The following is a 14,003-nucleotide window of genomic DNA, read 5'->3' on the forward strand; positions in this document are numbered from 1 at the left end:
AAATCAAAAACTAGAAACGATTAGACGTGGTGAGAAAGGCATGTTGAAAACAGGCTAAAAGCTAGGCCCCTTGCGTCAAACAGCCAAGCTGTGTTTCAAAGAAAAAAGTTCTTGCAGGAAATTCAAAGTGTTACTCCGGTGAAACAGGAATGATAACAAAGCAAAAGAGCCCGGTTGCCAGTATGGAGACAGTTTTAGTGGTCTGGATAAAACAAACCAGCCACAGCATCCCTTACGTCAAAGCTTCATCCAGAGCAAGGCCCTAACTCTCTTCAGTTCTATGAAGGCTGAAAGAGGTGAGGAGATACAGAAAGAAAGTTTGAAGCTAGGAGAAGTTGGTTTGTGAGGTTTAAGGGAAGAAGCCGTCTCCATGACATCAAAGTTCACGGTGAAGCAGCAGGTGCTGATGTAGAAGCTTCGGCAAGTTCTCCAGAAGTTCTAGCTGAGGTAGTTAATGAAGGTGGCTATGCTAAACAGTCTTTTACTGGAAGAAGATGCCATGTAACGCTTTCAGAGCTGGAGAGAAGTCAATGCATGGCTTCAAAGCACGGCTGGCTCTTGTTAGGGGCTAATGCAGTGGGTGACTTCAAGCTGAAGCCAATGCTAGGTCCCTTAAGAATGACGCTAGATCTACTCTGCCTGCCCTCTATAAATGGAAGAACAGAGTCTGAATGACAGCACATCTGTTTACAACATGGTTTCCTGAATCTTTTAGGCCCACAGTTGAGACCTAGTGCTTGGGGAAAAAAAGATCCCTTTCAAAATATTACTGCTCATTGACGGTGCCCCTGGTCACCCAAGAGTTCTGATAGAGATGGACAGAGATGAATGGTGTTTTCATGCCTGCTGACGCAACATCCATTCTGTAGCCCATGGATTAAAGGGTAATTTTGATTTTTACTTCTTATTAATACATCTCCTAAGGTATAGCTGCTATAGATAATGATTCTTCTGAAGGATCCAGGCAAAGTAAACTGAAAACTTTCTGGGGTTCTCGTCCAAGATGGTGACCTAGGAAGACCCCCTTCCTCCCCTCCTCCATGGATACAGCAAATCTACACCTATTTACAGAGTAGTTCCTCCTGAAGAAGAACTGGGGGCTAAGCAGGTTTTGTGCAGGTAAAGATAAGCCATGTAGAGAACAGCAAGAGAGATGGGAGACATGGCAATGAAGGGAACCCCCCATCCCCAATGCTACAGACGGCAGTGGCGAGGAATAGTATTGAGGGATTGTGAGCAGATTCATCTGACGTGATGTGGGGCACAGGAAAAAAAAGCCATGGTTTAAAAGGGCAACTAGAATAAGAATATAAAGGAACTGCCCTAGAACCCTGCAAATGGCTGGCGAGTTTCTGGAACTTTCTCCAGGTTGCAGGGGCTGACGAATACCATGGTTTATGTTTGCCTTCCTTTTTTTTTTTTTTTTAAAGTTATTTAAATAAGTTTATTTATTTTTGAGAGCAAGTGAGCAAGCAAGCATGAGCAAGAGAGAGGCAGAGAGAGAGAGAATCCCAAACAAGCTCTGCACTGCCAGTGAGGGGCCCGACGCGGGGCTCAAACTCATGAACTGTGAGATCAGGACCTGAGCCAAAATCGAGAGTCAGATGCTTAACTGAGAGAGCCACCCGGCACTACTGTTTTCCTTCCTTCTTGACAGTGCAGATGACAACAGGGTTCTGGTACCATAGCTGGCCCGCCGACTCAAAGCCCTGGGACCCTAGCCCACACCAGCCCCAGATGCTCTGGGGCACAGGAAAAAAAGTGGTTTCAAAGAGCAACTAGAATGGAAGAGATCCAGCCCTAGACCTCTTCCAAATAGCAAATCTTCTGGAACTCTATCCAGGTTAGAGGGCCTGGGGAGCACCATGGTTTATGTTTACCATGTACCGTGATAGTGTAGATGGAGGGAAGGTTCTGGGCACCACAACTGGCCAGCCACCTCAGTGAGCCCTGGGTGCCTAGTTCATACCAGCCGCAGATACCCTTGGGCACAGAAAAAAAAGCCATGGCTTGAAGGATCAACTAGAATATAAAGGAGCTAGCCCTAGAACACTGCCAAATGGAAGGGGAGCTGATGGAACTTTCTTGAGGTCACAGAGGCTGATGAGCACCTTGGTTAACTTTCCTTCTCCACCCTGATAGCATGGGTAGGAGCAGCGTTCAGGTCCACCCTAGCCAGCCTACTGCCTCAGTGAGCCCCAGGCACCTAGCCCACACCAGCCCCAGCCATCCCACCAAGGTGGCCCCAGCATGGTACACACCAGGACACCCCTAGTCAATGCAAACTACAGCTTTAGCCATCTCACCAAGGTAATACAGTCACAAAGCATCCCAGAACAATCCAAGCCTATCTGAAAGGGAAAAAAACAACCCTACCTACAACCAAGAATACTCTACCTGGCAAAGTTATTCATAATTGAAGGAAAGGTAAAATTTCTGAGACAGACAGGATTTTAAATGTTCATCACCACTCAATTGGCCTTAGGAGAAATGTTAAAGGTACATCTTTAAATGGAAAATAAAAGGACATAATTAGGAGAAAATTATAAATAAAAAGATGTAAAATGGAACAACATATACATAAAATGTAGAGTGGGGAGTGAGAAAGGGATTATCAACTTAATATAGATTGCTATGTACTTAGGATGTTGCATGTGAACCACATGGTACCCTAGAATATATATACAAAAAACAGAGAAAGTAGTAAAAACATAACACCTACAGAAAGTCAGCAGTCATAAGGAGAGATCAAGAAACTTAGAAAAACTACAAAAAAATGAAAGAGTGAACAAAATGTAGCAAGTACGTATCTATCAATAATTACTTTAAATGTAAATGGCCTAAATGGTCCACTTAAAAGACATTACTTTAAATGTAAATGGCCTAAATGGTCCACTTAAAAGACATAGGGTGACTAAGTGGATAGAAAAACAAGACCTTCTATATGTTGCCTAGAAGAGACTCACTTCAGATTTAAAGACACAAAGTAAAAAACCAATGTAGCAATATTTATATCAGAAAAAATGGACTTTAAAACAAAGTCTGGGGGCGCCTGGGTGGCTCAGTCAGTTAAGCGTCTGACTTCAGCCAGGTCACGATCTCGCGGTCCGTGGGTTCGAGCCCCGCGTCAGGCTCTGGGCTGATGGCTCAGAGCCTGGAGCCTGTTTCCGATTCTGTGTCTCCCTCTCTCTGCCCCTCCCCCGTTCATGCTCTGTCTCTCTCTGTCCCAAAAATAAATAAACGTTGAAAAAAAAAACAAAAAAAAGCAAAGTCTGTAATGAGGGACCATGAAGGACATTATGTAATGATAAAGGGATCAGTCCAACAAGAGGATATAACAATTGTGAATATCTGTGTACAAAACATTGGAACACCTAAATACATAAAGCAAATATTAATAGACAAAAAGGGAGAAACTGACAGGGACTTTAACACCTCACTTAAATCAGTGGATAGATCATCCAAGCAGAAAATAAAAAAACAATAGTATCTTTGAATGAAACAGACCACATGGACTTAACAGATACGTATTAATGTTCCATCCCCAAAATACCAACAGAATACACGTTCTTTTCAAGTGCACATGCGACATTCTCCAGGACAGATCACATGTTACGCCACAAAACAAGCCTTAATAAATTTTGAAAGATTGACATCGTATTCCTCTTTTCTAACCACAATGGGATTGGACTAGAAATCAATCATGGGAAAAAACTGGAAAAAATACAAACATGTAGAGTCTAAACAACATGCTACTGAACAACCAATGGGTCAATGAAGACACGATGGCCAAAATCTGAGACACAGCAAACGCCATTTTAAAAAGGAAATTTATAGTGACACAGGCCTACCTCAAGGAACAAGAAAAGGGGTGCCTGGGCTTCTCAGTCAGTTAAGTGTCTTGATTTGAGCTCAGGTCATGCTTTTACGGGTTCATGAGTTTGAGCCCCATGTTGGGCTCTGTGCTGACAGCGCACAGCCTGCTTGTGATTCTCTGTCTCCTCTCTGTGCCCCTCTCCTGCTTGTGCTCTCTCTCTCTCAAAAATAAATAAGCTTAACATAGATAAACCTTTAGCCAGACTCATCAAGAAAAAAAAAGAGAGAGGACCCAAATAAATTCAGATACAAAAGAAATGACAGCTGACACTACAGAAATACAAAGGATTTTAAGAAACTGGTAAGGAAAATGATATGCCAACAAATTGAACAATGTAGAAGAAACAGATAAATTTCTAGAAATATACAGTCTTCCAAAACTGAATCAGGAAGAAATGGAAAATTGGAACAGACCAGTTAGTCACAACCATATTAAATCAGTAACCTAAAAACTCCCAACAAACAAAAGTCCAGGACCAGATGGCATCACAGGTGAGTTCTACCAAGTATTTAAAGTAGATTTAGGGGCCCCTGGATGGCTCAGTCGGTTGAGCGTCTGACTTCAGCTCAGGTCATGATCTCACGGTCTGTGAGTTCGAGCCCTGCATTGGGCTCTGTGCTGACAGCTCAGAGCCTGGAGCCTGCTTTGGATTCTGTGTCTCCCTCACTCTCTTCCCCTCCCCCGCTCATGCTCTGTCTCTCTCTGTCAAACATAAATAAAACATTAAAAAAAATTTTTTTAATAAAGAAGATGTAATACTCTCCTCAAACTATTCCAAAAAAATAGAAGATGGAAGAAAGTTTCCAAATACATTCTGTGAGGCCAGCATTACCCCAATATCAAAACTAGACAAAGACACAACCAAAAAAAAGAACTATAGACCAATATCCCTTATGAACATAGATGCAAAAATTCTCAACAATATTAGCAAGCCACCTTCAATGGATTATTCACCTCTTATCAAGTGGGATTTATTCTTGTGATACAAGCATGATTAAATATTTGCAAAACAACGTGATACACAATATTAACAAAATGAAGGATAAAAATATAATCATCTCAATGAAAAAACATTTAACTAAATACAACAACCATTCATGTTAGAAACTCTCACTAAAGTGGGTTTAGAGGGAACATACCTCAACATAATAAAGGCCATATATAAAAACCCACAGCTAACATCGTAGTGGTGAAAAACAGAGTCTTTCACCTAAGATCAGAAACAATGGAAAAAGGTCTACTACTTTCACTATTTTTATTCGACACAGTACTGGAAGTTACATTCACAGCAATCAGAGATGAAAAGGAAATGTAAGTCATACCAGTTAGTAAGAAAAATGTTACTAATGGTCACTATTTGCAGATGACATGATACTACACTTAGAAAACCCTAAGACTCCATCTGAAGACTATTGGAATAAATGAATTCAGTAAAGTTGCAGGATATAAAATTAACATAAAGAAATCTGTTGCATCTCATTACACTAATAATGAAGTAGGAGAAAGGGAAATTAAGAAAACAATTCCATTTTAATTGCACCAAAAAGAATAAAATATCTAGGAAGAAACTTAATGAAGGCGGTGAAAGACCTGTACTCTAAAAACTATAAGACACTGATTAAGTAAATGAAAGTTGATACAAGCAAATAAAAATATATACCATGTTCATGGATTAGAAGAACTAGTATTGTTAAAATGTCTATACTGCCCAAAGCAATCTATGGAGTCACTGTAATCCCTATCAAAATATCAACAGCATTTCTCATAGAACTAGGAAAAACAATACTAAAACTTGTATGGAACCACAAAAGACTCCAAATAGTCAAAGCAATCTTGAGAAAGAAGAAAAAAGCTGGAAGCATCATAGTCCAGATTTTACTGGCAGAAAAACAAATACACAGATCTATGAAACAGAATAGACAGCCAGAAATAAATTCATGCTTATATTATCAATAACAAAGGAGGCAAAAATATGCAATAGGGAAAGGACAGTCTCTTCAGTAAATTGTGGGAAAAATGAACAGCTACCTGCAAAAGAATGAAAACTGGACCACTTTCTTACACACAAAAATGAACTCAAAATGATTAAAGACCTAGTGTGAAACCTGAAAACCTAAAACTCTTAGAAGAAAACATAGGCAGTAATTTCTTTGATTTCAGCCTTAGCACCATTTTTCTAGCTATGTCTTCTCAGGAAAGCAAAACAAAAGCAAAAACAAACTATTGGAACTACATGAAAATAAAAAGCTTTTGCACAGCAAAGGAACCATCAAAACACCAAAAAGACAACCAACGGAATGGAAGAAGATATTTGCAAATGATATACTTGATGAGGTTAATATCCAAATTATATTAAAACATTATACAAATCAATACCCCAAACCACAAATAATCTGATTTAAAAATGGGCAGAGGACCCAAGTAGACTTTTTTCCAAAGAATATTTATAGCTGGCCTGCAGACATATGAAAAGATGCTCAACATCACTAGTCACCAGGGAAATGCAAATCAAAACAACAATGAGATAGCATCTTACACAAGTTAGAATGACTAGAATAAAAAAAGCAAGAAATGACAAGTGTTGGCAAGAATGAGGAGAGAAAAGAACCCTTGTACACTGTTGGTAGGAATGTAAATTGCTGCAGCCATTGGGATTCCTCAAAAAATTAAAAATAAAAATACCATATGATTTAGTAATTCCACGTTTGGGTATTTACCCAAGGAAAATGAAAACACTAACGTTAAAAAAAAAGGATGTACACCCCTATTATTTACAAAAGCCAAGATATGGGAGCAACCCAAATGCCCATCAATAGATGAATGGATAAAATATGGCTATATACCCTGAATGGATGAATATATACAATGGAATCTGACTTGGTCATAAAAATGAGTGAACTCTTGCCATTTACAACAACATGGATGGCTATGTATACAGAGTATATGTTGCGTGAGATAAGTCAGAAAAAAACAAATGCTATATGATTTTACTTATGTGGGAATCTAAAAAGCAAAATCAGAAAAGAACCCATAAGTACAGAGAATAAACTTAAGGTTTTAGGAATGGAACAGGTGGGGGGATAAGCAAAATGAGTGATGGTAAGTGGGAGACACAGGTTTCCAGTTATGGAATGAATAAATCATGGAGATAAGAAAGATACAGCACAGGGAATATAGTCAATGGTAATAACATTGTATGGTGACAGAGGGTAGCTACACTGGTGGTGAGCATTGTATACTGTATACACTTGTTGAATCACTATGTTACATTTGTGAAAACTAATGTAACATTTTATGCCACCTATACTTCAACAAAAAATTAATCAGTTAAAAAAAAAAAAACCCACCTGGAAAGAACTCACCATGAAGAACCCTTGTGATTCACGAGATGTGATCAAAACAATCAGTATGAACAGGATTTCAGAAGCAGTTGATCCCAACCCTCATGGATGGCCTTGAGGGGTTTGAGACTTCTGTAGAGGAGGTAACTGCAGATGTGGTGGAAACATGAAGAGAACTAGAGTTAGAAGCAGAGCCTGAAGATGTGATAAACTTGCTGCGATCTCATGATGAAACTTGAATGGACAGAGAGTTGGCTTCTTGGGATGGAGCGACGAATTTGATTTCTTGAAATGAAATCTACGCCTGGTGAAGATGCTGTGAAGATTGTTGAAATGACACCAAAGGCTTTTGAATATTATATAAACTTGGTTGATTAAGTAACAGCAGGTTCTGAGAGGATTGACCCTGATTTTGAAAGAAGTTCTACTGTGGGTGAGATGCCATGAGGCAGCATCTCAAGCTACAGAGAAATTGTTCATGAAAAAGTAATCTATGCAGCAGTCTTAACTGATGACTAATTTTAAGAAATTGCCACAGCCACTCCTACCTCAGCAACCACCACCTTGATCGGTCCAGAGCCAAAGACATTGAGGCAAGACCCTCCACCAGCAAAAAGATTAAGACTTGCTGAAAGGTCAGATGATGGTTAGCATTTTTAAGCAATAAAATATTTTTAATTAAGGGGTATGCATTCCTTTTTTTGACATAATGATATTGCACACTTAACAGATGACAGCATAATGTAGATGTAACTTTTATATGCACTGGGAAACCAAAAAAATTCATTTGACTCACTTTATTGCAATATTTGCAATAGATACTAGAGTATTTATTGCAGTGCTCTAGAACTAAATCTGAAATATCTCTGAGGTGTTCTTGTACTAAAAAGACAACTCCTAGAAGGGTGAATAGCAGCATTTTCCCCATGAGAACGATTCATACATAGAAAAAGTTTCAATTTAGGACCAAAGTTTAGATGGAAAGTTGGAACTATTTCTATTGCCTTATAGATCCAAGTTGTCCTAAAAATACATTACACAGTTTTGGATCAATGAGCTTTCAGTTTAAAAGACATATATTTTAAGTATTTTTTTAATTTTATTTTTTAAAATTTATATCCAAATTAGTTAGTATATAGTGCAACAATGATTTCAGGAGTAGATTCCTTAGTGCCCCTTACCCATTTAGCCCATCCCCCCTCCCACAACCCCTCCCATAACCCCCAGTTTGTTCTCTATATTTATGAGTCTCTTCTGGTTTGTCCCCCTTCCTGTTTTTATATTATTTTTGTTTCCCTTCCCTTATGTTCATCTGTTTTTTCTCTTAAAGTCCTCATATGAGTGAAGTCGTATGATTTTTGTCTTTCTCTGGCTAATTTCACTTAGCATAATACCCTCTAGTTCCATCCATGTAGTTGCAAATGGCAAGATTTCATTCTTTTTGATTGCCGAGTAATTCAGGTTTATTTTTGTATATGGTGTAAGAAAGTAGTCAGGTTAGATTCTATTTCATGTTGCTATACAGTTTCCCAGCACCATTTCTTGAAGATACTTTCTTCCCATTGCGTATTCTTGCCTCCTTTGTCAAAGATTAATTGACCGTATATTTGTGGGGTTATTTCTGGACTTTTGATTCTGTTCCATTACACATTGTGTGTCTATTTCTGTGTCAGTACCATATTGTTTTGGTTACTACAGCTTTGTAATATAACTTGAAATTTGGGATTGTGATACTTCCAGTTTTTTGTGTGTGTGTGAGACCTGAAACCATAAAAATCCTAGAAGAGAACACGGGCAATGATTTCTCTGATGCTGGCTGTATCAACATCTTTCTAGATATGTCTCCTGAGGGAAGAGAAACAAAAGCAAAAACAATCTATTGGGACTACATCAAATTAAAAATCTTTTGCATAGCAAAGGGAACAATCAACAAAACTAAAAGGCAACCTACTGAATGGAAGATCTTTTCAAATGACATATCCAACAAAGGGTTAATATCCAACATATATAAAAAACTGATACAACTCAACACCCAAGAAGCAAATAATCCAATTTAAAATGGGAAGAACACATGAACGGACATTTCTCCAAAGACATCCAGATAGCTAACAGACATACAAAAATATGCTCAACATCGTTCATCATTAGGGAAAAGCAAATCAAAGCCACAATAAGATATCACTTCATGCCTATCAGAATGGCTAAAATCTGACAGATTTTATTCCTGATGAAACACAGGAAATAAGAGTTGATGAGGATATGGAGATAAATGAACCCTCATGAACTGTTGGTGGGAATGCAAACTGGTACAGCTACTGTGGAAAACAGTATGGCGGTTCTTCAAAAAATTAAAAATAGAACTACCTTACAATCCAGCAATGGCACTACTGGGTACTTACTCAAAGAATACAGGGACACTAATTCAAAGGGATACATGCTCCCCTATGTTTATAGCAGCATTATTTACAATAACCAAATTATGAAAGCAGCCCAAGTGTACATCAATTGATGAATGGATAAAGAAGATGTAGTATATTTATACAATGGAATATTATCCAGCTATAAAAATAGTAAAATCTTGCCATTTGCAATACCATGGATGGATCTAGAGTGTATAATGCTAAGTGAAATAGGTCAGAGAAAGACAAATACTGTATGATTTCATTCATATGTGGCATTTAAGAAACAAATGAACAAAGGAAAGAGATAACCCAGGGAACAGACTCTTAACTAGAGAGAATAAACTGATGGTTGCCAGACAGGAGGTGAGTGGAGAGATGGGTGAAATAGGTGAAGGGAATTAAAAAAGACACTGATCATGATGAGCACTAAGTAACGTATGGAATTGTTGAATCACTATACTATACACCTGAAACTGATATAACACTGTATGTTAACTACACTGGAATTCAAATTTAAAAAAAAATAAATCCATTTCATAGTTTGTTTTTCAAAAAGCCAAGTCTAAAATTTTTTTTTTTCGGGGGGGGGGTCTTTTTCTCTTTAAGGTAACCATTATTCAATAGTTGCAAAAAGCAATAAATAATTCAGTGAGATTTTTACAGTTTAAGGGAGAAAAAGATGGAAATTGGGAAGACTGGGAAATGGGGAGGAGGAAAGAGGGGTTGGCAGGTGGTCTGAGAACTAGTGTGGGTGCACCCTCCATTATTGTGCAGGCTCTGGGAAGACAGCCATCCCAGGCAACATTTGTCCACCTTGGCTGCACAGAACCACATAGGAAGTAAAAACAAAAAAAAAAAAAAAAAAAAAAATGGACCAGTGTTCAGCCCCTTCAAGGTACCACATTTTATTTCTCTTTTTGCCTTCAGCACTTGGCATAATGCCTGCTATGTAATGATTTAGTAAGTTTGTTGAATGAATGAAGTATCGAATGAATTAGTTTAATGCATCGTTGCACTTGACAGTTCTGATGGAGTCCCTTTTACACTGGGAAACATATTTTCTGGTTTTCAGAACGAGTTTTTGAAATAAAGGTTTGTGTTTTCAGGGGATTCAGAAAGTCTGTTATGTGAAATAACCACTCAGGTAGTTTACATAGCCTAAAACTCCCTCATCCGTCCATCTATCTGATCCATTAATGAACACGTTCACTTCTTTCCTTTTTCTTTTTTCTTTTTTTTTTAACGAGGGAGTGAGAGAGAGTGTGAGCAGGGGAGAGGGGCTGAGGGAGAGGGAGAAAGAGAGAGAATCTTAAGTAGGCTCCATCCTGAGCATGGAACCCAACATGGGTTTCGATCCCATGATTCTGGGATCATGACCTGAGCCAAAATCAAGAGTCAGAAGTTCAATCAACTGAGCCACCCAGGTGTCCTAGCACTCACTTAATTTCTTAACTATTATTATGTCTGCTATGGGCTTGGTACTCTGTTAGGTATGGCAGGTAAAAAAGACTGCAGGTAAGAGTGTCCAGGAAAACCCCAGCATCCACAATTATTCAGTGATTGGTTGCCTTCCACCCTTGTTTTCCTGTAAGTTTGGAGCACATCATTTCATGGTGCCTGATGGCCGCCCAGCACAGCAACATTGCTGTTTTGCAGCCTCATGTCCAGGAGTCCTGTCCTGTCGGAATCGCGCTTGCCCTTGTTCTGAAATTAGATGTTGGCCTTGCAGCCTATCAGTACTTGTTCATGCAGTGACCACCCAGGGCAGCAGGCTGTACTTTCACAGTTGTCCAGAGCAGTAGTGGGGTATCTAGTCCCCCTCTGGAAGGATATTTGGTAAAGGTCCCACACTCAGTAAATGACCTCATGAGGTCCGGGAGAAGATGTATTGACAAAGAGAAAACTCCTCCCACCTAAGCTTTTGTCTAATTCCTAAACTTCTGCAAGTTTGCCTGCCAGATGCTAGGAAGATGAAAGCTAGCAGTACTGTGGGTTCCCATCCCATCTAATGTCACCTCCTACAGTTCCATGAACTTGGTATTCTCATTCTCTTTTTTGCAAATGTGGAAGCCAAAGCTCAGAGACTTGAAGTAACTTGCCCAAGATCGCCCAGCTAGTTAGTGGATCGCCCAAATCCATCTCACAAGTGCAGAAGCACTTCTGTTTTCAGAGAGACCAGGAATGCTAAAGTTGAAGGTAACTGTATCATTCACCTGGTCCAGTGGTTTCCAAATACAGAATGGCTGTATCGGACACTTAGGGAGTTAGTAAACATGCAAGGAGTGGGGAGCTAGGCTGATTTGCTCTTGAAGAGAAAGTGCCAACTGCCACTATTCCCATCTTCTAAGGGAAGCAGCAGAATTAATATCAATGGAAGGTAATGGTCACCTTGCCATTACTCTCTGCTGCTTAGGGGAAGGAACAAACCCATGAGGTGAGAGTCAAAGTAAATCATTTGATTCTGTTCAAGAGAAGGTGTTTTGAAACTTCTGTCAGTGCTTGTGCTCCTCAAAGACCTTTTGTTTAACACAATCTTTAGTGCCTTTTGAAATAAGCAAAGGTTGGCTGAGATTTTCAGCATTTGATGCAGGTTGTGTGGGGCAAACTGCCTCATGGGGGAAAAGGACAGGACTTGGGGGGAATTAGGTTCACACTGCTCAGGAGAAGAGTGACAAGAGACAACTTTGGGACCTGAGGGGAAGGGGAAATCCCCACGGGTGGACTGGTCAGCAGAATTGTTGTGGACTATTTGTCTCTTCCCACCATGGCTGGAGACACTCTTAATCTTAATGACGGTGGGCTCAGTTCAAGTTTGACTGGCATTGGAAAAGAGAAAGGACAGACCCAGCGAGACAGAGAATACAGTAAGTGCTAGAGATCGGAGCAGTTATGTCCAGGAGTCACCTAAGCCTCCTGTGAGAACTGGCCTGAATTCTGGCCAAAATATTGGGGTGGTGCTATGCTTCCTATAATCTGAATTTGTAAGTACAAGAATATCTTATAAAGTGAGGGACCTTGGGGATAGGCAGGTAACAGACGCCTTAACAAATATTTGGTCATGAACAGTCTCCAGAGTTCCCCTCCCCACATACCTTGATTCCATTGGTCTAGAGTTATGCCTCGGGACCATTAGTCTTAACCGACTCCCCTTGTAATTCTGATGTGCGGCCATGTTTGGTAACAATGGGCTTCATCTCATATTTTCACATCTGAGGAAACGGAGGCCCCACGTATCACAGAGCTCTTCTGTAGGAGAGTTGAGGGTAGAAACAAATGCTTTGACCCGGCAGAGTGCACCTCATGGACACACGGGTCTATGATGTGCCTCCTAAATCTTAATGACACCTTCTCAGATGAGCATGCCCTTCCAAGGCCTGAGAATGGGGGCACAGGTGAGTGGTTGGGTGTTCCTGTGGCCTGGACACCTGCATTACCTGGGTACCAGCTGGTTTCTACATGCTGCAGCATCATGTCAACCTCTCAGTTTTTTCAGAACTGCTGATCCAACCAGTGGAGGCAGACGGGGAACACTTTTCTGGATAGCGCAGCACTTTTCTCTATGCCTTTCTGGATCCACATAGCCCCGAGGATCAAATGGCCCTTTTGTTCTCAAAGAAAATTCATACGGAATAAGCACTTTTGACATTAAAATATACACGGTCTAAGCAATTGCCAGCTACCCACATCCATTCATTCTGGGCCCTCTGTCTATTGTCTTGTGTTTCACGGGCAAAATAACCTTTCAGCGATTCCAGCTGCAGTCCTGAGTCACAACTATCTCTGTGTGCACCAGCCTGGAAAAGCCCCAGATGCCGGGACAGGTTTCCTGCCTGGCCACCAGTCCCTTCTCCCTCCAGTCCTTCCGCAAACTACTGCCAGAGAATCTTCCTGGACAGCCCATCAGGCCAGGCTTCTTCAGAAAAAATTTGTCTAACTCCTACTATCTACAGCTTAAAACCCACCTCCTTCCCCTCTTACCCTGACCAGCCTGGTTCCTATGCCGCATGCCAGGCAATGCAGCTGCCCCACTTAGAGCCCTGCCCCAGCCAGCCTGGGGCATTTGTGACTCTTTGCCCTTGTACTTTTTGCTGCTGCCTTCAAGGCCTGTCTTTTTTGAACAGACACTTCCCAAAGTGAAAAAGACAGGCCTTTCCGGCAGAGAAAATACAATGTGCAAGATGCTGTTTTCACTGTGACATCTTCACTCACCTCTGGGTTCTGTTCATAGGTCCCCAGTAATACCTTGTGTAGTGACTTGACTTCATTTGTCTCTCCCCAGCCAGCTACCTGACAACTATAAACTGTGTTTATCTTTATATTTTCATACCTAGCAAGGCACTGGGCTCACAGGGGTACTTGAGTCAGTGCTGGTGGAACAAATGA

The sequence above is a fragment of the Herpailurus yagouaroundi genome, unplaced genomic scaffold, assembly GCF_014898765.1.
Source record: "Herpailurus yagouaroundi ecotype Mexico unplaced genomic scaffold, PumYag 250, whole genome shotgun sequence".
Taxonomy (NCBI): domain Eukaryota; kingdom Metazoa; phylum Chordata; class Mammalia; order Carnivora; family Felidae; genus Herpailurus; species Herpailurus yagouaroundi.